The sequence below is a fragment of the Xyrauchen texanus genome, chromosome 7 (genome assembly GCF_025860055.1).
Source record: "Xyrauchen texanus isolate HMW12.3.18 chromosome 7, RBS_HiC_50CHRs, whole genome shotgun sequence".
NCBI classification, from domain to species: Eukaryota; Metazoa; Chordata; class Actinopteri; order Cypriniformes; family Catostomidae; genus Xyrauchen; species Xyrauchen texanus.
In genome coordinates, this window is record NC_068282.1 from 20041896 (window position 1) to 20068502 (window position 26607).

Genomic DNA, 26607 nt, shown 5'->3' on the forward strand with positions numbered 1-26607 from the left:
TAATATATTGGTTATAGTCAAAACATTTTCTTAGCATTCTTAGATTTGAATTACTTTTAAGTTGACACTGAAAATGTCAGTTCCTCATTTCTCGTTTGGTTGTTATTACTATAGTGGAGAAATAATTTTGCCTTGACCTGATTCTGTTAGTCTCAAACTTCCATTACAAACATAATGCATGGTTTAAAGAGTTATTTCTTGCAGATTTCTGTAGTAAATTTCTGTACTGATGCTCACAGATGTTGATGTATGGGCAATTCATGACCTGGAATAATTACAAAGACCCTGTACAGAGTAACATTCTCTTAACCCTCATTTTGATTTCTGGTCAAAACTGATTCACTTTTTTTCTTCTGAAAACTGTAGTTAATTTCATACAGTTGGAATAAAATTCCATGACTTTGTTCACACAATTTTTTTTAGATTATTTTCATGAAGTTTTATTTCACTTTGTTACACCTAAATTGGCCTGCCATTGTAATTGAATGGATTAGACTACAAAAATATTAAGTGTTCTGGAGCATCCCAATCATTTAGATAAGCACATATGTGGATGTGTATTTGCCCACACATAGTCCTCGGACATGTATGCGTGCACGCACACACACACAACATGTGTTGAGAATCATTTTGTGCATCATCTTTCCATGTCACCTCTGAGTAATATTTAAAGATCTGCTTGTCATATTATGTTGTGTTTGGGCTTGTTTGAATCAGGATAGTATGCTGTAAGGTACAATATGTAATTATCTAAGTTATATGTATGTTTCTGTAAGCAATAAGGAAACCAAGACTCTCCAGTTTATTATATTGATGTGTGTCAGTGGGAATTTCATACACTAATACTCCACAGTTTGGCCTCTGAGTGAAACAAATTTGCTCATTGCATTTTGCTAATTGTGACCTTTCCAACAATATATATAACATATGGCTATGTCATTTTTTTTGTTTTTACCAACTCTGAATATAATTGTTGAAATAACAAATTTGCAAATTATGAGAACAAAACAGTGAAAATTTGTAGAGGCCAGATTCTAAAATGACATCTATTGTTTAGATCCAGCAAGTGGTGAGAGTGCCCCCCACTAGCCCTGTATGAGTTCAGTCAATTAACCTTGTATCAATAAAAACTAGGTTTATATATACAGTGGGTACGGAAAGTATTCAGACCCCCTTACATTTTTCACTCTTTGTTATATTGCAGCCATTTGCTAAAATCAATTAAGTTAATTTTTTTCCTCATTATTGTACACACAGCACCCCATATTGACATAAAAACACAGAATTGTTGATATTTTTGCACATTTATTAAAAAAGAAAAACTGAAATATCACATGGTCCTAAGTATTCAGACCCTTTGCTGTGACACTCGTATATTTAACTCAGGTGCTGTCCATTTCTTCTGATCATCCTTGAGATGGTTCTACACATTCAATTGAGTCCAGCTGTGTTTGATTATACTGATTGGACTTGATTAGGAAAGCCACACACCTGTCTATATAAGACCTTACAGCTCACAGTGCATGTCAGAGCAAATGAGAATCATGAGGTCAAAGGAACTGCCTGAAGAGCTCAGAGACAGAATTGTGGCAAGGCACAGATCTGGCCATGGTTACAAAAAAATGTCTGCTGCCCTTAAGGTTCATAAGAGCACAGTGGCCTCCATAATCCTTAAATGGAAGACGTTTGGGACGACCAGAACCCTTCCTAGAGCTGGCTGTCCGGCCAAACTGAGCTATCGGGGGAGAAGAGCCTTGGTGAGAGAGGTAAAGAAGAACCCAAAGATCACTGTGGCTGAGCTCCAGAGATGCAGTCGGGAGATGGGAGAAAGTTGTAGTAAGTCAACCATCACTGCAGCCATCCACCAGTTGGGGCTTTATGGCAGAGTGGCCCGACGGAAGCCTCTCCTCAGTGCAAGAAACATGAAAGTTTGCTAAAAAACACCTGAAGGACTACAAGATGGTGATAAATAAGATTCTCTGGTCTGATGAGACCAAGATAGAACTTTTTGGCCTTAATTCTAAGCGATATGTGTGGAGAAAACCAGGCACTGCTCATCACCTGTCCAATACAGTCTCAACAGTGACGCATGGTGGTGGCAGCATCATGCTGTGGGGATGTTTTTCAGCTGCAGGGACAGGACGACTGGTTGCAATCGAGGGAAAGATGAATGCGGCCAAGTACAGGGATATCCTGGATGAAAACCTTCTCCAGAGTGCTCTGGACCTCAGACTGGGCCGAAGGTTCACCTTCCAACAAGACAATAACCATAAGCACACCGCTAAAATAAGGAAGGAGTGGCTTCACAACAACTCTGTGACTGTTCTTGAATGGCCCAGCCAGAGCCCTGACTTAAACCCAATTGAGCATCTCTGGAGAGACCTGAAAATGGCTGTCCACCAACGTTTACCATCCAACCTGACAGAACTGGAGAGGATCTGCAAGGAGGAATGTCAGAGGATACCCAAATCCAGATGTGAAAAACTTGTTGCATCTTTCCCAAAAAGACTCATGGCTGTATTAGATCAAAAGGGTGCTTCTACTAAATACTGAACAAAGGGTCTGAATACTTAGGACCATGTGATATTTCAGTTTTTCTTTTTTAATAAATGTGCAAAAATGTCAACAATTCTGTGTTTTTCTGTCAATATGGGGTGCTGTGTGTACAATAATGAGGAAAAAAAATGAACTTAAATGATTTAGCAAATGGCTGCAATATAACAAAGAGTGAAAAATGTAAGGGGGTCTGAATACTTTCCGTACCCACTGTATATATAAAATGTATGTGTGTGTGTGTTCAAGAAAGTACAAAACCTGTCATACTGTAATTACTAAAATAGAAGTTGACAAAAAGATCTAATGCAATATCTTGGGATAATATATGCAATATGATAAATATATTAACAATCTTAGTGGGCCAGTCATTTTGAACTGAGAACACAATTGGACACAACACCCAGTGTTGACTGAAGGTCAATGCAGTTAATGTAGTAATTAATGGATCTTCATGTAAAAGCATTAGCTAAATGATAAGTAACTCAGTTATGTATTTGCCAGAGGCACTGCTTTATTTGCAAAAAACAGCTTAAGTATGGCAAATTGTGTTTAATGCATCAAATTAGGTGCCAAAAAGTAGCTTTGTTAGAGTAAAGGGGATTTGAAATATTACTGTGCTTTTTTTTCTCAAATAACAATAGTTTTGAATCGGCTTTCCATCTATAAATTATGATTGAATATTCTGTCCCCAGCCAGTAAATTATTTTTTTTTGACTGCTTTTCTCATTATCTTGCAGAATTATTTCACTCTATCGAGTTGAATAAGGGATTAAAATGGGAATGCATTCTAAATTCACTAAAGTAAGTTAAAGAGATAGGTCATACAAAAATGAAAATTATGTAGTCATTTAATCACCCACGTTTTTCCATGGAACATAAAGGGAGATGTTAGGCACAATGACAGCCTCTGGCACCATTCACTTTCATTGCATCTTTTTTTCCACACAGTGAAAATGAAGGGTGACTGAGGCTGTTAGTCTATAACTTTCTGTCTAACACCTCCTTTTGTGTTCCACTGAAGAAAGAAATGTATATGGGTTTGGAACACCCATATGAATTAAATGTTTATAATAGCTGATATTTAAAAGAAAAAAAATCATGAATGTTGGCTTGATCCCTCTATCACTAGTTTAACATTTAATTTATAAGCTATTTATGTTGCTAAATTTAAGTGTTATGATACCTATATCATACTATAGTATACCAAGAAAAGCTTTGATATTAGCTCCCACCAATACTAACTTACCACACTTTTCCATGTATTAATTAAGTGGGGGGAAATATAAAGAAATGTAAATGTGGAAATTTTCAATAATCGTATAAATTTTGAGTAGGCTACAGTGACATGGAGGAGGGCGTGGCCGGGCAGTGATGGTGCACAGCCAGAGCTGAATCACCTGATCGGCGGGAGAGCGAGATAAATGGGAGCCGGAGCCGCCAGTTCGAAAGAGAGGTGCATGCATGGCTGCCTGGCATGTGTGTCTGTGTTTATTTATGTTTGTTTTAAGCTAAGTTTGACATTAAAACTTTATGTTTACTGTTCAGCTGATTTCCACCTCCTCCTCGCCCATCTTTGAACTGTAACAGTGGTGCTGAAACCCAGGAAGGAGCTCTGTCGCGGAGTACTCACTGCTGCCATCCATAAGGGGAGCATCTGCGGCTGTCTGCCTGGGGACGGAGGGGTCGCTACCAGCCACCGAAGAAGGGGAGGAGCGGTTCTGTCCGCAGGGGCCGAAGGACTCGCTGCCATCCGCCATGGAGGAGCGAGCTGGCGTCTGTCAGAGTGGAGGAGCGATTGAGGACCGGGTGACAGTGCGTCTGGGAGCCGGCAAGCAAGTTATTCTCTCTCTCCTCTCTCTGTGTGTCTCTGCTCGCCCTTTCCCTCTCCCCACGTCTCCCCTCGTTTGTCCCCTAGGTTCACAGGAGGCGGGGTGGACTACCAGCTGACAGAACGGCCTGAAGGGCAGCGTCTCCCCTCTAGAGGTGTGTGTGGGGGTGGGGGGTGGGGGGGGGGGGTAAGTCAGACCGATGGCGGAGTGTGACATGGAGGAGGGCGTGGCCAGGCTGTGATGGTGCATGATCACAGGGAGAGCAAATAAAGGAGAGCCAGAGGCGCCAGTTCGAGAGAAAGAGATGCACGTGGCCCCATTGCATGTGTGTTTGTGTCTGTTTATGTTTGTTTTAAGTTAACTTTCACATTAAAACTTTGTTTACTGTTCTGCCGGTTCCCGCCAACTCCTTGCCCATCTTAGAACTGTAACAGCTAGCTCATCCCTCTACCAGAGAGAGCCAACACATGGTAAGGGAAAGCTGATTATACACAGAATTGAATATAATGGCAAAAACTCTGTAAACTTTATACTTGCTGTTCATAAAATTGCTGTTCTGAACCCTGGTCTTTCTGTCATTAATTATTTTGGGCAGTCAAAATGGAAAGAAAGAAATAGGAAAGAGAATATTCAAGAAAATCTCTGATTGGTCACGGGAGTGGGACTTAATTGAAACCTTCTGTATGGCATGAGGAATTCTGGGACTTTGGCATGTTCCCAAGAATCCTCAGAATGTTAGTTTTTTAGTCTCTCTCTCTCTTGCTCTCTTTCCCTCTCTCGCCCACACTCATGCTCTCCTGTTTTTTTCCCTCATCCAGAGGTGTCTTACATCAGCTCAGTGTGTCTGAATGTGAGATCTGAGAGAGAACTTCGGAGAGAAGGAAAGATTCTTGGTTTTCCCATTTTGCTTATATACACAATACTTAGAATTACGAAAGCGTTGGACAAATGGTTTGAAAAAAGGAACCCAAGCAGTAAGTTTGTGTTTTTTTTAAACAGTACATTCTTTGTTTTCGCATAGTTCTGTAAAAAAGGATTGGTTATTTAGTGTTGTGATTTAGGGCAACATGAATATGATTGATAATGGTGAATAATAAAAATAGAATTAAAATGTGTGTAAGTGCTATAGTTTTTGTGTTAAAAACTTGCATTGGAAAGCCACTGTTTGCATGGCAGGCTAAAATAGCGGATAACAGAGCAACTTGATACTTGATCCAGTAATTGCTCTGTGAAGCGAGCGCTTTGTAACCAGCTGTTCTGAATTGACTGTTTAAGGTATCCATCTGCATACGTGTTCTGGCTTGTAAAATTGCACATACGTATGCTCAAAGTACTTGATTTTGCCTGGAAAGTATACATTATTTTATTAGTTTGCGCTCTACTGTACTATACTCTCAATGACAGCCAAGCAAGAGTTTCTCTCTCACAATCTCTCATTTCCTTTTCTTTTATATGCAATTCTGAAGAAAAAAAGAGGTTATTTTGCATTAGTATGATAAATGGTTTCATTGGTTAACATTAGTTAACACAACATTAGTTAACATGTACTAACAATGAACAATAGTTTTACAGCATGTTTTAATCTTGGTGCTTATTAATTAATTAATTAATAATTAATTAATAATGAATGCTTATTTCAACATAGTTATACATTTTTAAAATCAAAAGTTGTATGTTAACATGAGTTAATGCACTATAAACTAACATTAACTAACAATGAACAATTGTATTTTTATTAACAAGCATTAACAAAGATTAATAGATGCTCAAAAAATATATTGTTCTATGTTAGTTCATGATAACTCATGAATTAACTAATGTTAACAAATAGAACATATTCTAGCACAGTGTTACAAACAATATATTCTGTTCACACTGTACTTAGTGGAACATGTCAATAGTTCATTTTATGAACTACACTTGTGGTTACTTTTGTGAGGGAATGTGAGTGTAACTGAATTAATACATCTATTAGAATGGCCTTAGGTCCAGGTGGTTTAAAATGACTACAGAAATGGCTAAAAGAAGTGCCCAGTTGGCTCTATGAAATGGTCTGTGTTATGTGTTTGGAGATGCCTCTAGCGATTTTGTTATCTAATGCAATAAAAAAGGGGCTACTGTTTACATGTATATAATCCTACCCACCATGCAACTCAACCTTGTTCATATACAACATGATTCATCCGAGGCAATTCATCCAGTCATCAGTTTATATCTCTTATATCTATCCTTAAACATCTGTACGGACAATTGAAATGTAGTGCATATAATATTTATTACTCTAAGAATTTCATTATATGAGTAATTGACACATAAGCCCATGTCCATGGACATTTTATTTCAATTAAAATAAGGAATTTAGGTAAAATTATTATATGAATGTTATATATATATATATATATATATATATATATATATATATATATATATATATATATATATATATATATATTTGAATGATATTTTGCCTATGCCAGTTCATTTTTAAATTGCCCTGTGGTGTGATAAATGAATTATAAAGTACAAATACATGTAGACTTAATATGATGTCAGAATTGCTGCATGCATAATATTTTTAAAAGAATTAGCAACATGCTTTTAGATGGATTATAGCATGTAACATTGCAAAACATGTCAACTTCCCATTTGCACTAAACACAATCAATGTAAAATCACTTTAATACATTCATGAAGTGAACTCTAATGCCAAAAGGTTAAGAAATAAGTAAGGAGTAACAGAAACCCTGTCAGTATAATTAATGATACACTTTGGTCTGGGTGTATCATTTGGTTACCATACAGCAGAGTCCTGATGTCATGTCATCTTTAGCTGATTGGCTTAATCATTTCCAATAATTTAAAGTGAGAAAATTGCAGAAAGAAGCTCCTAAGAATGGTAGGAGTCAACTCATTAACCCACTACTAGTTCTCTCCAGAGGGCTAACTCTCATTTCACCTCAGTACCACAGGTATCAAGCCTCCAGCCTGTAAAATCATAGTAAACACTAACTTTTCTTGCAGTACCCTGCTGAAAAGACCAGCACAGACCAGCATGTTTTTTATGGTAGTCCAGGCTGGTAGTGTATGTTGTTCAGTGCTTATTTGGCTGGTCTAACTGGTTGGCCAGATGCCATTCTGTTCACCAGCAAAAAACACTGGTCAACCAGCATGATTAAGCAAGATCTTGATGTTTAAGCTAGTTAAGAATCCAGTTAGGGACAGCAACCTACCAGCATCCAAACCACAACATACTGTTGGTGCCTATTCACTTCACAGTGAGCCTGCTCTTGATCTCCCAGAATGCAACATTTTTAACAGCAAACTACTGTATTTAAGAATCACAGTAGATTGCTGTAGGAATTTGGCTGTAAATTTACAGTAATTTTTTACAGTGTAGCAATGTTGCTCTTTCAATGTGGTAAGCTGAACTTACTGCATTGATTAAGATTTTGAAAAAGCAACCAAAGAAAATTACAAATAAAAATGTAGTTACAATATTCTTTGTAGTATTTGCATTCTATATTTATAAAAATATATGTATAAATAAATAAAGGCTTCCCTGCCTAAGCCAAAATCATTATCCTGAATACGCAAATGAAAAATATGCTTTTTCAGTTGATTAATGCTCTCGATCACCACAACAACACAGCTTAATTGTGCAGTTCTCTTGATCGTTAACGTTCAATTGTGTATGTTATTTATCAAATTATATATTCAACGTTGATCAGCAATTCTCCATGGGAAGAGAGTTTTAACATTACAAATGAAAGTGTTCACATTAAAGTGTTTAGAAGCAAATCTGCTCTTTTAGAAATACATTTCATTGGTGCAGAACAAAAGCACTGACAGCTTTCTTTTAGTCATGTATGATTCATGCAACATTTCATAAATTGACCATTGATTTTCTGAGAGGACATGGAAAAAGATTTTTTGGCAAAGGCCACACTTTTTCCACAGGCTAAGTTGCTAGGTGTAATTTAAGTGTGAAAGCTCAGGAAAGGATATATCTTGCATTGTGATGTGTTTCATGCAGGTGCACAGATAAAGTTAACCAGAAACAGCTTCATTCCAGCCATGACCCATTAGAATTGAGCACAGTCCTTTAGTCTAGCACTGTAAATAGCAGTCTTGTATGAAAATCTGTATGTGATCCTGAAATCATATCCAAATAATTCTAACAGCCGACTGCATTTTTTATTTTAAATCATTTTAAAGGTAAAGATGGTAATAATTGTGTATAGCTCCAATTTTCTACTTCCTCACGGAGACCTGTAACATCCAAAACAATTATTGTTTACCTCAAAATAGGTTTTGTTGTTGTTACAGATGCACTGATATATAGGCCAGACAGCGGTATTGGCCGATAACAGCAATTATCTGCATTATCGAACATCAGGCGATTGTTAAAAAACAGCCGATGATAAGGGCTGATTATTTCCTGTCAATCAAAAAGGGGTGGAAAAACGTGTTGGACAATTAGCCTACAACTCATGCTGTGCGTGTAAGAAAATGTGTCTTGTGTGGAATTCATTTGAATTGGGTGGCAATGACAGCAGAGTTGCAATTCGTCAACTTTACATTTACACCGTTTTTAATATTAGACAGCCAATTCTATTCTAATCCATTCATTTACATTTATGCATTTGGTGGTGGCTGTGGGGATTGAACTGGCAACCTTCTGCTTACCAGTTCTGTGCTTTAGCCCTCTCGCCACCACCGATTTGTAAGCTCTGCACTGCTAGAATTTCACAAATGTAACTATGATTAATACGTTTGACAAAACATATTTGTTTACTATCCTAAAGTTCAACACAGCAAGGAATATGACGAGTTTGTTAAAGCTAAAGCAAAGGCTGCTTCGTCTAAAAAGGCACAAGTTTCATCATTACGATTCTGTTAATATAAATTGAGAACATTTCAAAAATTAAGAAATCTTACCAATTTAATGTGAGCCTAACAAAAGGCTGTTCAGAATTCAGTTAATGTGGGTTAAGAATGTTAATGAAAATTAATTATGTGCTTTTTTGTCACAGTTTTTTGTAGACATGTAGTCATAGAGAATTAAGTTACAATACGTTTCTATAGAAATTCTGTAATTAAATATCAGTGATTCGTAAACAAGGTAGCATAAAAAAGCAGAACCACCAAACTGTCTGTATCAGTTTCAGCAAATCAGAAATACACTTATTTTGTATCAGTGCAGCCCTACATGTTGTTGTTAAAAATGTCTTACAAAGTGAAGTGCTCACACTTCTTGTTCTTAGGCGAGAGAGAGATGTGTTATAAATAAGTGTCATTACTCTTGCTTGATAATTGCCAGCAGTCTCCCCTGAGGAGTATTTGATACCTTTATTAAAAGGTCACAATTCTGTGCAATTACTGTAATTGTTTAAATGAAATATTGCAAATGAATAAAGTAACTCAAAAAACTATTTACAATAACGTTCCATTTGTTAACATTAGTTAACAAAATTAGTTGTTAATGAATATTTTTTCAGTATTTATTTCTCTTAAGTAATGTTCATTTCAACATATAGTAAAACATATTTAAATTCAAAAGTTGTGTATGTTAACATTAGTTAATGCATTATGAACTACCATGAACTGACAATGAACAATTGTATTTCTATTAACTAACATTAACAAAGATGAAAAAATGCTGTAAACCACATATTGTTAATTGTTTGTTCATGATACCTAATACATTAACTAATGTTAACAACTGGAACTTTATTGTAAAGTGTTACCAAAAACTCATCACAAAACTAACCCTGTGATTCTGTAACATGTGTGGTGCTGCTCTACCGATGCACTTGCATCTGTTTTTGTGATCGACTGGATCTAATTTGACTGGAACTACCATTTAATTTGGATTTATGCATTCCCATGAAAGTAAAATATCTATGAAACAGGTTTCAAATGAAAAACATATGTTCTCTTCATGCTTAAATTTACAGGCATGTGAATATCAGTCTAGCAAGTAACTCCAGCGGTACGTGGTATGTCAAATAAAAAGCACTGTTCTAGCTGTGCTAATTTGAGTGTTGAGTTCCAATGAACCACTGTAATAAGGAGAAGAGCTCTTGTGACTTAGGAATGTTTGGAGGCAGTATGTGACATTTAATCTAAACAGACACTTATCCTTTTGCTAAGCCAACCAAAATAGTGCTTAAAATTATTTTTAAATGTTTAGAACTAGGTTATCTCCAATCTGTGCAGGACAGAGCAATGCATCCCTGCTTCCCATAATGTATGTACAGAAGAGTAACAGTTGTTTTCCACTGCCATAATGTTTTTAAGGGATATTTAATCTAAAAATAAAAACTGTCACTTACTTACACTTGTTGTTCCATATTACCCAACTTTCTTTCTTTTTTGGAACACAAAAGAAGACGTTAGGCAGACTGTTAGTCTAGCCACTATTCACTTTCATTGCATCTTTTCTTCCGTACAATGTAATGTGAATGGTGACTGAGGCTAACATTCTTCCTAACATCTCCTTTTGGGTTCCATGGAAGAATGAATGACTTATGGGTTTGGAACAGCATGAGAGGGAGTAAATTATGCCATTCATTTTCATTTTTGGGTGAACTATCACTTTAAGTATATGATAAAAATCTTGACATTCATTTGAAATAAGCCCTTCACTGTCATTTTCTGGTTTGTTGGTTAAGTGACAGTCACAGATGTTTGAACGCCCACGCTTAAAGGGCCACAAATTGAAACCAGAGTTTGACACTGATTAGTTTAATTGAAGCCTTTAGATAATGCAAGACCTATCTGTCCTCCAATCTCTATTACCGAAAGAGAAGCTGTCTTTAGTTTTCTTTTCTTTTATGCAGAGATAACTATAAGTAAGACATTCGTATCTTAATTTTCTTGAAAACTGTAAACACTCTGTCTCTGTGCAGCTATGAAAATCTGTTTAGAGAGACCCGCCACAACACCATTACTTGACCATTGTATTGCATTCTATAATGAGAGACTGGTTAATCTCTAGTTAAGAAAAAGTAGTGGTTATAAAATATAATGCTACAGATACCATAAAATTATAAGAAATTCTAATGTGTATTCACAGCCATTGTATATTGTAAAAAAAAAAAAAAAAAACAACATCTATCTAATTTCGGACCATTAATAACATTCATTCATGGCTCAGGTACTGTATCCTGAATGTGGCACAGGGTAAAATGGCTTTGCAATTAAAGTGTAATTTACACCATATTGGTGTGGTTTTCTCTGCACATTAAGAAAATCCTCACCTATAAAATCCAGCATTCATTCCAAAGCTTAATTGATCTGTAAAAAGTTATTGCATTCTTGTTGCGATACCTTGCTGTGAGTCCCACTATGCATGAGTATTCAAAGAGCACACTGTGTCCTCATTGCAGAATCACTGACACTATTTTTGACTTTCATTTCCTCCTTCCTCATGCTGTTTATGAGGTAAACAGGCTCTATGTGCTATGCCTTTACTTACTTTAAAAGTATTATTCACCTATTGCATGCAAATCGTGTTGACTAGTGCCTAGAAGGGGCAGTGTAATGAGTAATTGACTCATTTTGCCAGGTTGTACTGAAGAGCCAGCACTGTGGTTTGGAATCAGTTAAATCCTACTATATTTAGGGATACTGCCTTTTTGTGGACTGTTGGTCCTCTGTGCTGTGAGGTGTTATGTTCAATGAGAGGTTCTTAAAATCAGTGTTTCGACACAAATATTGTAAAAATATGTTGCAAAAGTGTCTATTTTAGTTTGATCAGAAATTTAAGCGCAGCGTAGTTCTATAGCGGGAAGACTAGCAGCTGTACATCATCGCACCATTAGCTGGGTAATTCCCAGCCAATCACATGTAATCACGTTGCTGTTTCAGTGTGCTAACGCGGCAACCTCCACCACCCCACCACCACCAGTTGAGTCCCGTCCTGCACGGGGGTAGGCTCCTCGCCCATGCCTCCTATCTCCGGCAGGAAATGACGGTTCCGAGTACAACTTCTTCGGACCGCCAGACGGGGCCAAAGAAAGACATTACTTTTCTGTTTTATATTCATCAAATAAATGTAATCTTAAATCTCACTAAATTCTGCAAGTCTTCCTGATAGAAATAATATTCTAGTGCAGCGCTACTCAACACATGGCCCTCTGGCCATCTTTTGTGATGATTTCATCATCAAAAATGTATTTATCAATACAGTCTATCAGATGTGCATGAATGGTGAGGTGTCAATTTTACAGAGTATTTACCGTAGTTCTCTGTCTATAGTTATAGAGAGAAATAAACTGCAAAAGGATGTACTGAATAAAATAAACAACACAGAGCTTAGTTGATGATTCATGAGTGCGGAAGTCAGTCTGCACTTACGTTCAAAGAAAGAGTTTGTGCTCATACGTGTGGTCTGTCAATCAAGAATGTGCACTCTCAATCTCACCTGAGAGTCACTCACCAACGCGAATCTGTCAAGTCCGTTTGAATATCTTAATGGAGATATATGCTCATCATGATAACAGTCATAACAGGAAAGACTAATTGAGACACCTTCACGCAAATGTTTAATAGTGATCTGCAATCCTTATCTGCAAAGCACTAAAGAGAGTAAACAAATCTTTATGGCTTATCACTTGAGAAGTTAATAGTGGATATGTATCTCTTGTTTTTGACCATATCTCAGTTGATTGTGATGTTGAACACTCATGGAGTTTATAAGTTGACAGTGTCTTTGACAGTGACAACAGAAATGATCATATCAGTTTTCTTTCTTGCAATGAATGAGGTAGAAAATGGCTCCTTGAAAAATTAAAACCAAACCATGAGAAAATGTAACTGTTACACACATAGGCTTGTATAATATAATATGATATATTATAAAATTAATAATTCTTACTATAAAAAATGTTCACTATATATAATTACTATAAAAATTAGTGCACCTCTCTATGCTACACAGATCCAGCTTTGCGGCCCCTGAGGTTTCCAAAGTTGAGTAGCCCATTTCTAGTGGGTGTTTATGGTTAGTATCTCTGGGATAATTGGTGTCCTGGGAATATTGAATTCTCACCATTAAACCAAAATAGTTTAAACAGATATTCAAGTGCCTGTTCTGCTTTCAACCTCTCCCTTGAAACTCATTGACCCTGTGGGGCTTATACTTTTCAGATAAAGGGTTGCAACTAAATGGTTTGTTGATCGACCAGCCTTATTTTTGAAGATTAAGGTTGAAGTATATCTTTTCTTCTACACTAGCTCCACCTAACAGAATACGCCCCTTGTCTGCAGTAATTTAAACAGTTAAATAGACCCGGGTCGCTCTAAACAAATTTTCATAGTGGCACAGAAAGCTACGAATATCTTACTCATAGATGTCTCTGCATATTATGCTTGAAAAGAAGAAAGTATTTTAACACTGCAAAAGTTACATACTTCCACTTTAAATATGAATTTGGCTATTTGTTAATTAAAATAAAAATTATGTGCTTCAAAATCTCTTTGAGTAGCTGTTTGTTTGACGAATGACAAACACTACTTATGTAAACAAATAGGCCTACATCTTTTATCATGGTACTTACTTTTATCATGGTACTTATGTGACGAGTTGGATATACAGTATGTAATTAATTTATTTGGGGTTTTAAAAGACTGTATGAGTAATTTTTGAGTGAATATAAATCACAGATGCTTGACCAATGCAGCTTGTGTTGGCGCAAAAGCTGATTTGACATATGTGTGACGGTATATATAAAAGGGTTAAGGAGTGAGTGATAAGCCTTTACCATTTTACCGTTGAGCAAGTGATTTATCCAATAAGTGTAATAAGTTGCTTTGAATAAAAGCTGCTGAAGGACTACTTATTATTACTTACAAAGCCTGCATGAAAAAATGGGCATGCTTTTAAAGTGACACAAATGAGAGCTTTTACAGTCGCTAAATATATAATTTGTACCATGGGATGATGACAATCGTAAACTTGTCCTGAAGTTTTCAACGGGAAATTCACTAAGAATCAACACTTGTGCCAGTTGATAGTGTTGTTTATTTGCACATGCTGTTTGCATTGTTTTCTGGGACTGATTCATGGCCACTTGTAATGCTCTCCTGCATTTGATCCATCAGTTGATAATTACTGTTACCATGATTAACAGAAACAGTAGGTCTTACAAAAATCTCTTTTAGAAAATTCAGTTTACCTCCTTCTTTCTGTGGGCAGTAATAGCGTAACATTAATTTTGGCAAGCAAATAGTGCAAAGTTTTGAAGCTAAGGCACAATCTATTGTACATAATTTTTATAATACATAATTTACATAGAAAGAAGGTGTGTTCGCACAAAGACACGCTCAAAATATAGTGACTATATAGTGACTTTTTACCTGTGCCACTAAAACATCTTCATTGGAGTGTATTTTAAATGTCAAATTTGAAATGATATAAATGTTAAAATAATGTCATTTTTGTAATATTTGATTGTGTGTAGGGGGAGGTTTAGGTGTTCAAAAATACCTATATTAAAGTTTTATGTTAATAAAATCATTGTGACTACATTTACTTGCCAATTACATGTTTTATATTGTTTATAAGTGGTTAGGTTTAGGGTGTGGTGTGGTTGGGTTAGAGAATCTAAAACAATGATATGATAGTACAGTATAATATAACTTAACTATTATATGTATAATTGTACAATGAAGCATATGACGGAATCCGAACTGAGGTGAGAACAGAATGACAAAAACGTTTTCATGATGCAGGCAAGTTTGCTAAAACTGGATGTCGAGTGGTTTATGAATAAGATGCAGGGTTTGTGGTGAAATACTGTTGACTGTTCAGTGAATTTGCCCCAGCATAAAAAAAACTTACACATTATTGAGTTGTCCCCAACTTTGTCTTCTCAAATTATTTGATTAGTCTGTGACAGCTTCATAATTCAATATACCACTGGCATACGTACACACACACTCACTTACATTACTTGTTTTTGAGACAAGATCTCTTATTACTTCCCCCGTTGAGCCCCGTTTGCCTCCCTTGTTGTCCCCTTCAATAATTTTCATCTGCCTCTTTGCAAATTTAGTTAATGTGAACACCATGAAATGTGACATGTGAGGAATGGTCTCAGAGGGCTGAAACCAATTTCGAACACCACAGGCACTTTTATCAAATATTTTGCTGTAAATGCTTGGAGCACATATGAATGCCTTAAATGCAGTGTTACAGTATTTCCATTATTTTTCTAGAGTATCACTGTGACCTAAATAATGTACTTTGATCACACTCTGAAGGGAATGTTTTAGCATTAGGGTAAAAAAAGGAGGGACCTAAGATACAGTACCTTTAGGGACCATTTGAAATGCCTCTGAGGGTAACAAATTCTCTCAACATATACTGTATATATATATATATATATATATATATATATATATATATATATATATATATATACACCGATCAGCCACAACATTAAAACCACCTGCCTAATATTGTGCAGGTCCTCCTCGTGACGCCAAAACTGCACCAACCCGCATCTCAGAATAGCATTCTGAGATGCTATTCTTCTCACCACAATTGTCCAGAGAGGTTATCTGAGTTACCGTGGACTATGTCAGTTCGAACCAGTCTGGCTATTCTCTGTTGACATCTCTCATCAACAAGGCGATTTCATCCACAAAACTGCTGATCACTGGATGTTTTTTGTTTTTGGCTCCATTCTGAGTCAAATCTAGAGACTTTTGAGATATCTGTCACCAAAAATCATGCCACGATACAAATCACTGAGATCACATTTTTTTCCCTATTCTGATGGTTGATGTGAACATTAACTGAAGCTCCTGACCCGTATCTGCATGATGTAATGCACTCCACAGCTGCCACAAGATTGGGTGATTTGATAATCGCATGGATGATTGTTGGTGCCAGAGGGGTTGGTTTGAGTATTTCTGAAACTGCTGATCTCCTGGGATTTTCACACATAACAGTGTCTATATTTTACTCCGAACATCCAGTGAGTGGAGGTTCTGCAGATGGAAATGCCTTGTTGAGGAGAGAGGTCAACAGAGAATGGCCAGACTGGTTCGAACTGACAAAGTCTATGGTAACTCAGATAACCGCTCTGTACCGCTCAATTGTGGAGAGAAGAATAGCATCTCAGAATGCTATTCTGAGATGTGGGTTGGTGCTGTTATGGCGGCACGAGGTGGACCAACACAATATTAGGCAGGTGGTGATTGATGAGCCAAAACATTATGACCAGCTGCCTAATGTGATGTTGGTCCTCTGCGTACCGCCAAAACAGCATTGACCCGCCAAGCATGGGCTCAAAATTACACCTGAAGGTATCATGTCCTGTGGTATCTGACACCAAGACATTAGCAGCAGATCCTTCAAGTCCCACAGTGCATCCTGGTGCCATCACTTCCCCAGGTAAACGGCACACACATAGACAGATGTAAAAGAAAACGGGACTCATCAGACCAGGCAACCTTCTTTCACTGCTCCAAGGTCCAGTGGCGATACTCGCGTGCACATTGTAGGTGCTTTCGATTGTGGACAGGGGTCATCATGGGCACTCTGACCGATCTACGGACACACATCCCAGTCGCAGCAGGGTGCAATGCACTGTGTGTTCTTACATATTCCTCACTTAACAATCATTAAAAATGTCTGTGACTTGTGCGCCACAGTAGACCTTCTGTCGGTTCGGACCAGACAGTATAGCCTTGATTGCCCTCACTCATTGATGAGACTTGGGCACCCAACACCCTGTCGCCAGTTAGTGGTTTGTCCTCAGACCACTGTTGGCAGGTACTCACCACTGCTGACTAGGAGCACCCCACAAGCCTTGCCATTTCAGAAAATGTTCTGACCCAGTCTGTCGTATGGCCATAACAATGTGGCCCTTGTCAAAGTTGCTCAGGTCTTTACTCCAGCTCATTTCTTCTGCATTCAACATGCTACGAGAACTGATTGACTACGAGAACTGATTGTTTGCTTGCCATCTAACCTACCCAGACCTTGAAATGTGGCCTTGTTAGGAGATGATAAATGTTATTCACTTCACCTCTGAGTGGTCATAATTTTTTGGCTCATCAGTGAATATACTGCACTGCTCAATTATTCAGTGTGTTATAGAATGTGAACAATCCCTTATTTGTTATACCTCTTTCATAGAGGTCAGTTATTTTACAGTGAAGCCCTCCTTATCCCTTTTGTATGTTATTCTACAAGTAATGCCAATGTTATGCTTCAAAGAGCTTGCATATTTTACAGTATTTGCAGAGGCATTAACTGATGATCTTTCAAAATATCTTTCTGAAACAGTCAGTTAACGGAGTGTTAAAAAGTGTTTGGAACTTGGGAATGTGACTTTGGGAAATGCTGGCAGAATAACACACCATAGAATCCTCTCCCCCACTGCGCTGTAACCCCTGTATGCACTGTAGAGAGTAATTGAGGGTCCTTGTAACCCAGGTCATGACTGCTCTTTTCCCTGTGTAGTACATCCTCTGCTTGAGAGTTCACACAGAGGTTTGCAGAGTCACACGTGTTAACCAAACAGGGGTTTTTACCCTTGACAGACAAAGTACATTTATAACAGACACCATAAAAAGGGAAGAACTGAGTTGTTTCTCATTATTTAGCTCTCAAAACCACACAAAAACAGTAAAAGGTTTTTCAATGATTTGTTAATGTGTCACACTATATATATATATATATATATATATATATATATATATACAGTTGAAGTCAGAAGTTTACATACACTTAGGTTGAAGTCATTAAAACTACATTTTTAACCATTCCACAGATTTGACATTAGAAAACTATATATTTGGCAAGTAATTTAGGACATCTACTTTGTAGTACTCAGGAAGGAAGCGCATTCTGTATCCTAGAGCGGAACGTAGTTTGATGTGAAAAGTGAAAATCAATCCCAGAACAACAACAAAGGACCTTGTGAAGATGCTGGAGGAACCTGGTAGACAAGTATCTATAACCACAGTAAAACGATTCCTTTCTCGACATTACCCGAAAGGCTGCTTAGCAAGGAAGAAGCCAATACTCCAATAAAGCGCCATAAAAAAGCCAGACTACAGTTTGCAAGTGAGCATGGGGACAAAGATCTCACATTTTGGAGAAATTTTCTCTGGTCTGATGAAACAAAAATTGAAGGCCACAATGCCCATCGGTATGATTGGAGAAAAAAGGGAGAGGCTGGCAAGCCAAAGAACACCATCCCAACCGTGAAGCATGGGGTGGCAGCATCATGATGTGGGGTTGCTTTCCTGTAGGAGGGACTGGTGCATTTCACAAAATAGAGGACATTATGAAGAAGGACAATTATGTGGATATATTGAAGCAAAATCTCAAAACATCTGCCATGAAGATAAAGCTTGGTTGCAAATGGGTCTTTCAAATGGACAATGACCACAAGCATACCTTCAAAGTTGTGGCAAAATGGCTTAAGAACAACAAAATCAAGGTATTGGAGTGGCCATCACAAAGCCCTGACCTCAATCTGATAGACAAATTGTGGGCAGAACTGAAAAAGCATGTGCGAACAAGGAGGCAACCAGGCTTGTGGAAGGCTACACAAAACGTTTCACCCAAGTTAAACAATTTAAAGGTTAAATCTAAAAAAGCACCAATTCAAGTAACATTAAACGTTTCGCTAAGTCTAAGTTGGAGGTTGACTAATTGAAAGAACTAGTCACCTCATAGGTAGCATATTCATTGCAATGTTCATTAAATTTCTTAAACTTTCATCATCCAATTCGCTTTATTACAGCAATCGTGGAGTCGCAATCCAATTCAAGGCAGGGCGTTAATGCCGGCGTCAAGTGCTGCTTTGAACTCTACATAAAAAGTGCTTTCTAACAATGTCTCTTTTTGGATTTATGTGATGAGACTTGACATGCTTCTGTGATAATTAACTTGTGCATTACAGAGGCTGAAAAATACTTGATTTCTATAAAAAGTCCCATCTGGGCTTGTTTTGTACAAGAAATAGCATTCCCTGTCATTTCATCAATGATATGGGTGTTGTGTGTGTTTGTGGTGTGTGTGTCAATGTAATGAGTCCAGGCAGACACTTCACAAAGGTTCCCCCCTATTCCGAACAGTGTTTATGCTGGTTTATGCTTAATTAAAGGTAAATGCGTTATTTGCAATTAAGAAAAAATTACGTGTTCCACTTTTTTAATTAATCACATGCGTTGATATGTTAACTTTGACAGCTCTAAAATATATATATATATATATATATATATATATATATATATATATATATATATATATACATACAGTTGAAATAAGAAGTGTAAATATACCTTAGCCAAATACATTTACAGTTTTTCTCAGTCGATTTGTAAAATTTCTTGAATCATCCTTAACATTTGCGAACCAGTAAGTGCATTTCTTGAAACAATTTGTACAAACAGCACCACAATATGGATTACCTGCAAAGCCTTGCTCAACTTGCTCAATATCCTTAGTTCATCACTCAAAAGTAAATATTTATTCAGAAGTTGCTTTTATGATGTGCACAAGTTACTAGATGATGTGGAGGTTGAACAAGTAGTTTTGAGAATTTCAATTGTGATCTGAAAAATGTACCAAAGCGACTGAGAATAACTGTAAACTGTTTTTCACAAGTCCTGAAATTTAATCATAGAAAACATTGCCTGTCTCAGGTCAGTTAGGATCACTACTTTATTTTAAGAATGTGAAATGTCAGCATAATCGTAGAGAGAATAATTTATTTCCGATTTTATTTCTTTCATCACATTCCCAGTGGGTAAGAAGTTTATATACACTTTTTAAGTACTTAGTAGCATTACCTTTAAATTATTTAACTTGTGTCAAATGTTTTGGGGAACCTTCCACAAGCTTCTCACAATATTTTGACAGAACTGGTGTAAATGAGTCAGATTTGTAGGTTTCCTTGCTTGCACACGCTTTTTCAGTTCTGCCCACAAATTTTTATCGGATTGAGGTCAAGGTTTTGTGATGGTCTCTCCAATAACTTGACTTTGTTGTCCTTAAGCCATTTTGCCACAACTTTGAAGGTTTGCTTAGGGTCATTGTCCATTTGGAATCCCATTTGCAACCAAGCTTTAACTTCATGGCTGATGTCTTGAGATGCTTCAATATTTCCACATAATTTTCTTTCCTCATGATTCCATCTATTTTGTGAAGTGCACCAGTCCCTCCTGCAGCAAAGCACCCCCACAACTTGATTCTACCACCTCCATACTTCAGGGATGGGATGGTGTTCTTCGGCTTGCAAGCCTCACCCTTTTTCCTCCAAACATACCGATGGGCATTATGGCCAAAAAGTTAATTTTTTGTTTCATCTGACCGGAAGAAATTTCTCCAAAATGTGAGATCTTTGTCTGCAAGTGCACTTGCAAACTGTAGTCTTGCTTTTTTATGGTTTTAGTCTTTGGAGCATTCGCTTCATTCATCCAGTGCAGCCTTTCAGGTTATGTCGATATAGGAATCATATTACTGTGGATATGGATACTTGTCCACCAGTTTCCTCCAGTAGCTTCACAAGGTCCTTTGCTATTGTTCAGGGATTGATTTGCACTTTTGGACCAAACTATGTTCATCTCTTGAAGACATCTCTTGTTTATAATTGCGTACTATTGTTTGTACAGATGAACGTGGTACCTTAAGGCATTTGAAAATTGCTACCAAGGATGAACCAGACTTGTGGAGGTCCACATTTTTTTTTCTGAGGTCTTGGCTGATTTCTTTAGATTTTCCCATGACATCAAGCAAAGAGGCACTGAGTTTGACTCCAATTAGCCTATCAGACGTAAATTGGCTTGACATACGTTTCTGGAATTTTCCAAGCTACTTAAAGGCAGTAAGCCTAGCGAATGTAAACTTCTGACCTACTGGAATTGTGATATAGTCAATGAAAAGTGAAACAATCTGTCTGTAATCAAGTGTTGGAAAAATTACTTGTGTCATGCACAAAGTAGATGTCCTAAACAACTTGCCAAAACTGTAGTAGCTAGTATGAAATCAAGTGGTTAGTTTTAATGACTTCAACCTAAGTGTATGTAAACGTCTGACTTAAACTGTGTGTGTGTGTGTGTGTGTGTGTGTGTGTGTGTGTGTGTGTGTGTGTGTGTGTGTGTGTGTGTGTGTGTGTGTGTGTGTGTGTGTGTGTGTGAGCGTGTATTTATCACTTTGTGGGGACCAAATGTCCCCATAAGGATAGTAAAACCCGAAATTTTTGACCTTGTGGGGACATTTTGTCGGTCCCCATGAGGAAAACAGCTTATAAATCATACTAAATTATGTTTTTTGAAAATGTAAAAATGCAGAAAGTTTTCTGTGAGGGTCAGGTTTAGGGGATAGAATATAAAGTTTGTACAGTATAAAAACCATTATGTCTATGGAAAGTCCCCATAAAACATGGAAACACTACATGAGTGTGTGTGTGTGTGTGTGTGTGTGTGTGTGTGTGTGTGTGTGTGTGTGTGTGTGTGTGTGTGTGTGTGTGTGTGTGTGTGTGTGTGTGTGTGTGTGTGTGTGTGTGTATACACAGTATATGGACTTTTACATATGCTACAATTAAAATATGTATGAATTCCATTGCATTAGATTTCATACATCCTAAAATTTACCTTGGGATTAGCTCTTTCAAAATGTTTGCCAAAATAGATTAAAGGTCATAAGTTAGTTCTGAAAAGGTCTAGCATAATTTGTTAACAGATTCCACTAGATATTTTGTTAACTAATGCAATGAAATTCATAACTTTTAAGTGTGACTGAAGTGCTCAAATGCTTTTTGGGGTCACTCTGTAATGTACATAAATGCTTAGTTGCCCCATGAGTTTAATAGTTATGCTAAAGTCAAGTTAAACTTTATCATATATCATAAGGGTGTTCCTCTGTTTAGTTTGGCTTATATCTGTTGTCAATGTTCAAAGACTACATTGTATTTTGAGTCTGTGAAGCCTTTGACGGTCTTAAAGACTTCTTTCAACAGCACAACCTTGAATAAGACAGAGGAGGCAGAAATATGCCTGTTATCTCCATGTTCATATAGAGGACACTCCCACTCTAGTGCTGTGAGGAGAGTTTTGTTTGGCTGGTGATGAAGACATTTCCTGGCTTCTTAAAGTATCCAGCAGAGATCCAATGTCATTTTTGTTCCAGCCTTAAAGTCATAAAGCTGTATTTATATAATTATACAATGTATTGTTTAGTTCAAAAATAGATTATATTCTAGTGGCACAATGAATATTATCATGGTTATTGCATACATAGAAATATATTGTATATATATAAAATAGAATTTCTCAATTTGAAACATTAAAAAAAATAGGGAAAAAATCATACAGGTTTGGAATGACATTAATTTTCATTTTTGTGTAAACTATTCCTTTAATTATGTGCACCTTCTGTGCTGTTGGTGTTACACAACCCATCATGAATCATGTGTGGAGACTTCTGAAAGAACCAGGACAGGCATATGCAGCCAAAAACAAATGAGTAATCCTGCACTTGTTAACAATCATTTTCCCCCTACTATATTCAACACCATTTTAGTCTGCATAGGTCATTAAAATGGATGGCTTTACTGAATAATGGAAGTTTCACAGAATGTGTCAGGAATGAGGCGAAATAAATATTAAATAAACAAACAAAAAATGGGGAAAACAAAACACTCACAAGGGTGAAAACAACTGGAGAGAAAAACAAAGAACTGAAAAACTAAATGACAATCCAGACTGGAGGCTGAGCAAACAAAACACAGACTAAACATGGGAAACAAAACAATCTGACAAACACAAGAGAAAAGGGATCACAACATATACAGGTACGGCCAGAGGAAATGAGTGGGCAGAGTTGGGAATACACAGACTCAGCCACGTGGACATACACACCACAAACACACACAAACAGAAAACAGACAGGACCAACAGGCAGAAGTGGGGATATGATATTGAGTTTTGTATGTATCCTGGCATATTTCATATTGAGCTACAAATTATGTGTTTGTTTCATATGCAATTGTGTTGGTCATTGGTTCATTTGGGAGCATACTGATTAAAGTTGGATATGATGTTGAATTATAAAAGTATCACAATATAGAACATGTATCTTGTATATTAATCAGCCAGTTTATATAGTTCATAGCAGCATTGTCAGAAGTACTGGTACTTCGGTACCAAGTTGATATTAAAATTAAAATAAAAAAACGATACCAGTGTTTCTGCAGTACCGGTATTACAGAGCACTGACTCAATCCGGTAACAGCATGCAGTATGACTGACACACAACTGCTTTTAAATGCTCACAGGCTTATTTTGAATGCAGCAATTTTACTGAGACTAAATCTGACCGCTCATCCACTAGAAACTCCACAGACATTGAGAATCATTCACATTGTATCAGATGACAGAGCAGAGCACTAATCTGTTGTGAACCATGCTGCACATGTAAACTATTAATCAAATTTTAAACATTTAAAAATTAACACATGTACAAACACCAGTAATCTAAAATACAAACACTCCAAAACTGTGTTTTACATTTCATTTCATTTCAAGAGATGAGATTATCTTTAATGATCACACTGTGCCATGATGCAAACTGTTTATCTGGAGAAGTGAAGCATCCAGCAAAAAACACACCTCATAATAAAAGCACGATTCAAAATAAAATCTAGATGCCTGAAATTGAATACAAATATATTATATATGTATAGTAAAATAATTAATCAAAATATCACAAGCAAGACAGCTGTTGAATTAAATTTTGGCACAAAAAAAAAAATGCAATGACATGTTAAAAAAGTTATATTTCCACTTGTTAAAAGTTTTAAGAATTTATTGATTAGACACAATTTTGCTGATAAAATTAATTTAAACTTTAAAAAGATCTGGAAAATAATAATAATTATTAAACTATAATTATTAAAATAATTATTAAATAATTAAAAATATCTAAACTGGTGTGTTCAATAGCATATTATAATATTAGCATATTTTTGCAGTGGTATCAAAATTGGTATCAAGAACTGTTAAATTTCACTGGTATCAGTACCGACTACTGAAATATTTGGTACTATGACATCACTAGATCATAGTGTGATTGGCTGTGGAGATATTTTGACTGGACAGGTCATTCTTACTGGCACAAAAACACTCTCTGAGGTAATGAGTCAGACACTCCACATCCCCTGGTCATTTTATTTATTTATTTATTTATTTGCATTTACATTTGCAAATATACAAAGCAATAAAGTATTTTTTGTTGGTATTTACAATTAAATGTACTTTTTGTGGATCTCAAAATGTAGATATTCATCATTTTATCATTTTAACAAAACACAGTTTTACACTGCAAAAAAGTACTATTCTAAATCAGTATCTTTGTCTTGTTTTACAGTAAAAAAAAAAAAGACTAAATATACTTAAGACAAGATATATTCATCTGAGATGCCCTATTTATTTGGTAAGATTTAGTAAAACAATTATAATTATTAATACAAATAAATAAATAAAAATTAAAACAATCTGACAATGGACCAAAATACACTTTTAGTGTCTCTTATGCTGTTTTTTCTTCTCAGTTGAATGTATCATATTTTAATGATACTTAATATATTTTTCCAACACTTTACAATAAGGTTTAATTTATTAAAATAAGTTAACAACATTAGTTAACATTAAATAACAATGAACAATACTCAATAATTTACTGAAGAATGTATTAATCTTGGTAAATGTGAATTTCAACATACTAGTACTTTTTAAATTGAAAGTTGTATATGTTAACACTAGTTGAATCACTATAAACTAACATAAACTAACAATGAACAATTTTAGTTTTTATTTGCTAACATTATCAAAGATATATAAATGCTGTAAAAAATATATTGTTCATTGTTAGTTCATGATACCTAATGCATCAACTAATATAAACAAATGGATTCTTATTGTAAAGTGTAACCAATATTTTGCATATATTATAAAGATATGGAAAACCAGGTAAAGAAGTTTTGAATATGATTTTTGCAGTGTACCTTTTTTGTATTTTCATATAATATATATATACTGTATATATTTGTTTATAATTTATTAATTTAATAATTAGTTATTTATATAATAATAAAAATTGCACTTTAATCTCTGTCTTGTCTAATACTTTTCAAATGCAATTGAAAGCTGCATTTGTTTAACTACTGCCCCCTTAAGATGAATCACTTATGCTGCTATCCTTCCTCATTTTTTAAGTCGTTTTGGATAAAAGTATTTGCTAAAGAATAAATGTAAATGTATTTGTTACACAGACCTATGCATTTGAATCTTAGAATCTAGAATCTTGGTTTGTTAGCTAGTTTTATTGTGTATAACTGTGTGTTTGCTCAAAATTAAATGTACAAAGCAGACTTTCACAAACATCTCTGTTGATGGTCAGTCCTTGAAGTAAATCCAGAAAGCATTCATTTTCTCTTTGAACTGTGTGACTTTGTAATTGTTTTCAGCTCTAACCACATTGTTTTTCCAAACAGTTTATTCTACTGTTCACATGTCAGTATAAGAAATATATGAAATTCCATTATTCTCTGCAGGCAATTATTGCATCTTTATTAACCAAATTAAAACTATGCCCTCAATAATAATAAAAAATAAAAAAGACAGAGGCTAAGTGTAAAAAACAACAAAAAGCATCTTCTTTGCAATAAGTGCAAATAATGTTATATGCAATTTTCACCCCGGTGTAAATAGTGACAGATAATATTTACACCCAATTAAATTAGAGCCAGACCGATGTGGGATTTTTTAGACCAATGCCGATTTTAGAGGGGGAAAATTCACCAATTACCGATATGGTAGCTGATATAGTTCATTTTTGAGCTGGAATGAAAACATACCTTTTCTATGTGGATTTTTCACAAGCAAGGCTGCTTTCTTAAACAAATATTTTTATCAAAGAATATTTTACATTATTATACATTGTCAACAAATTCTAGAAATGAAAACTGAGAAAATAAAGAATAAATAAAAATACAATAAATATCTAAATAAACATCAGTATTGTATATTCAGTATCAGTCAGTTCCTGACCATTTAAATAAAGACTATATTAAAATTATAGCTAAATAAAAATCAGTACTCTATGTATAGTATCAGTAAATGGTTGACCATTTAAATAAAGAATACATTTTAAAAATATAAAATATAACTAGACAAACTAGGTTATAACACC

The 26607-nt window shown here is 35.9% G+C and overlaps 1 protein-coding gene across 3 annotated transcripts in view; it reads left to right on the forward strand.

Moving 5' to 3' along the window:
• The first annotated feature begins 5183 nt into the window (after nt 1-5183).
• Nucleotides 5184-26607, forward strand: part of LOC127647077 (discoidin domain-containing receptor 2-like) — a 60915-nt gene continuing 39491 nt past the window's right edge. For 2 of the 3 annotated variants that reach the window (XM_052131160.1, XM_052131161.1), the window contains exon 1: nt 5185-5359. The gene's annotated coding sequence lies outside the window, so the exon portion shown is untranslated. Of the gene's footprint in view, nt 5360-26607 lie in introns of all 3 variants that reach the window. The other variant, XM_052131162.1, reaches the window with a different exon arrangement.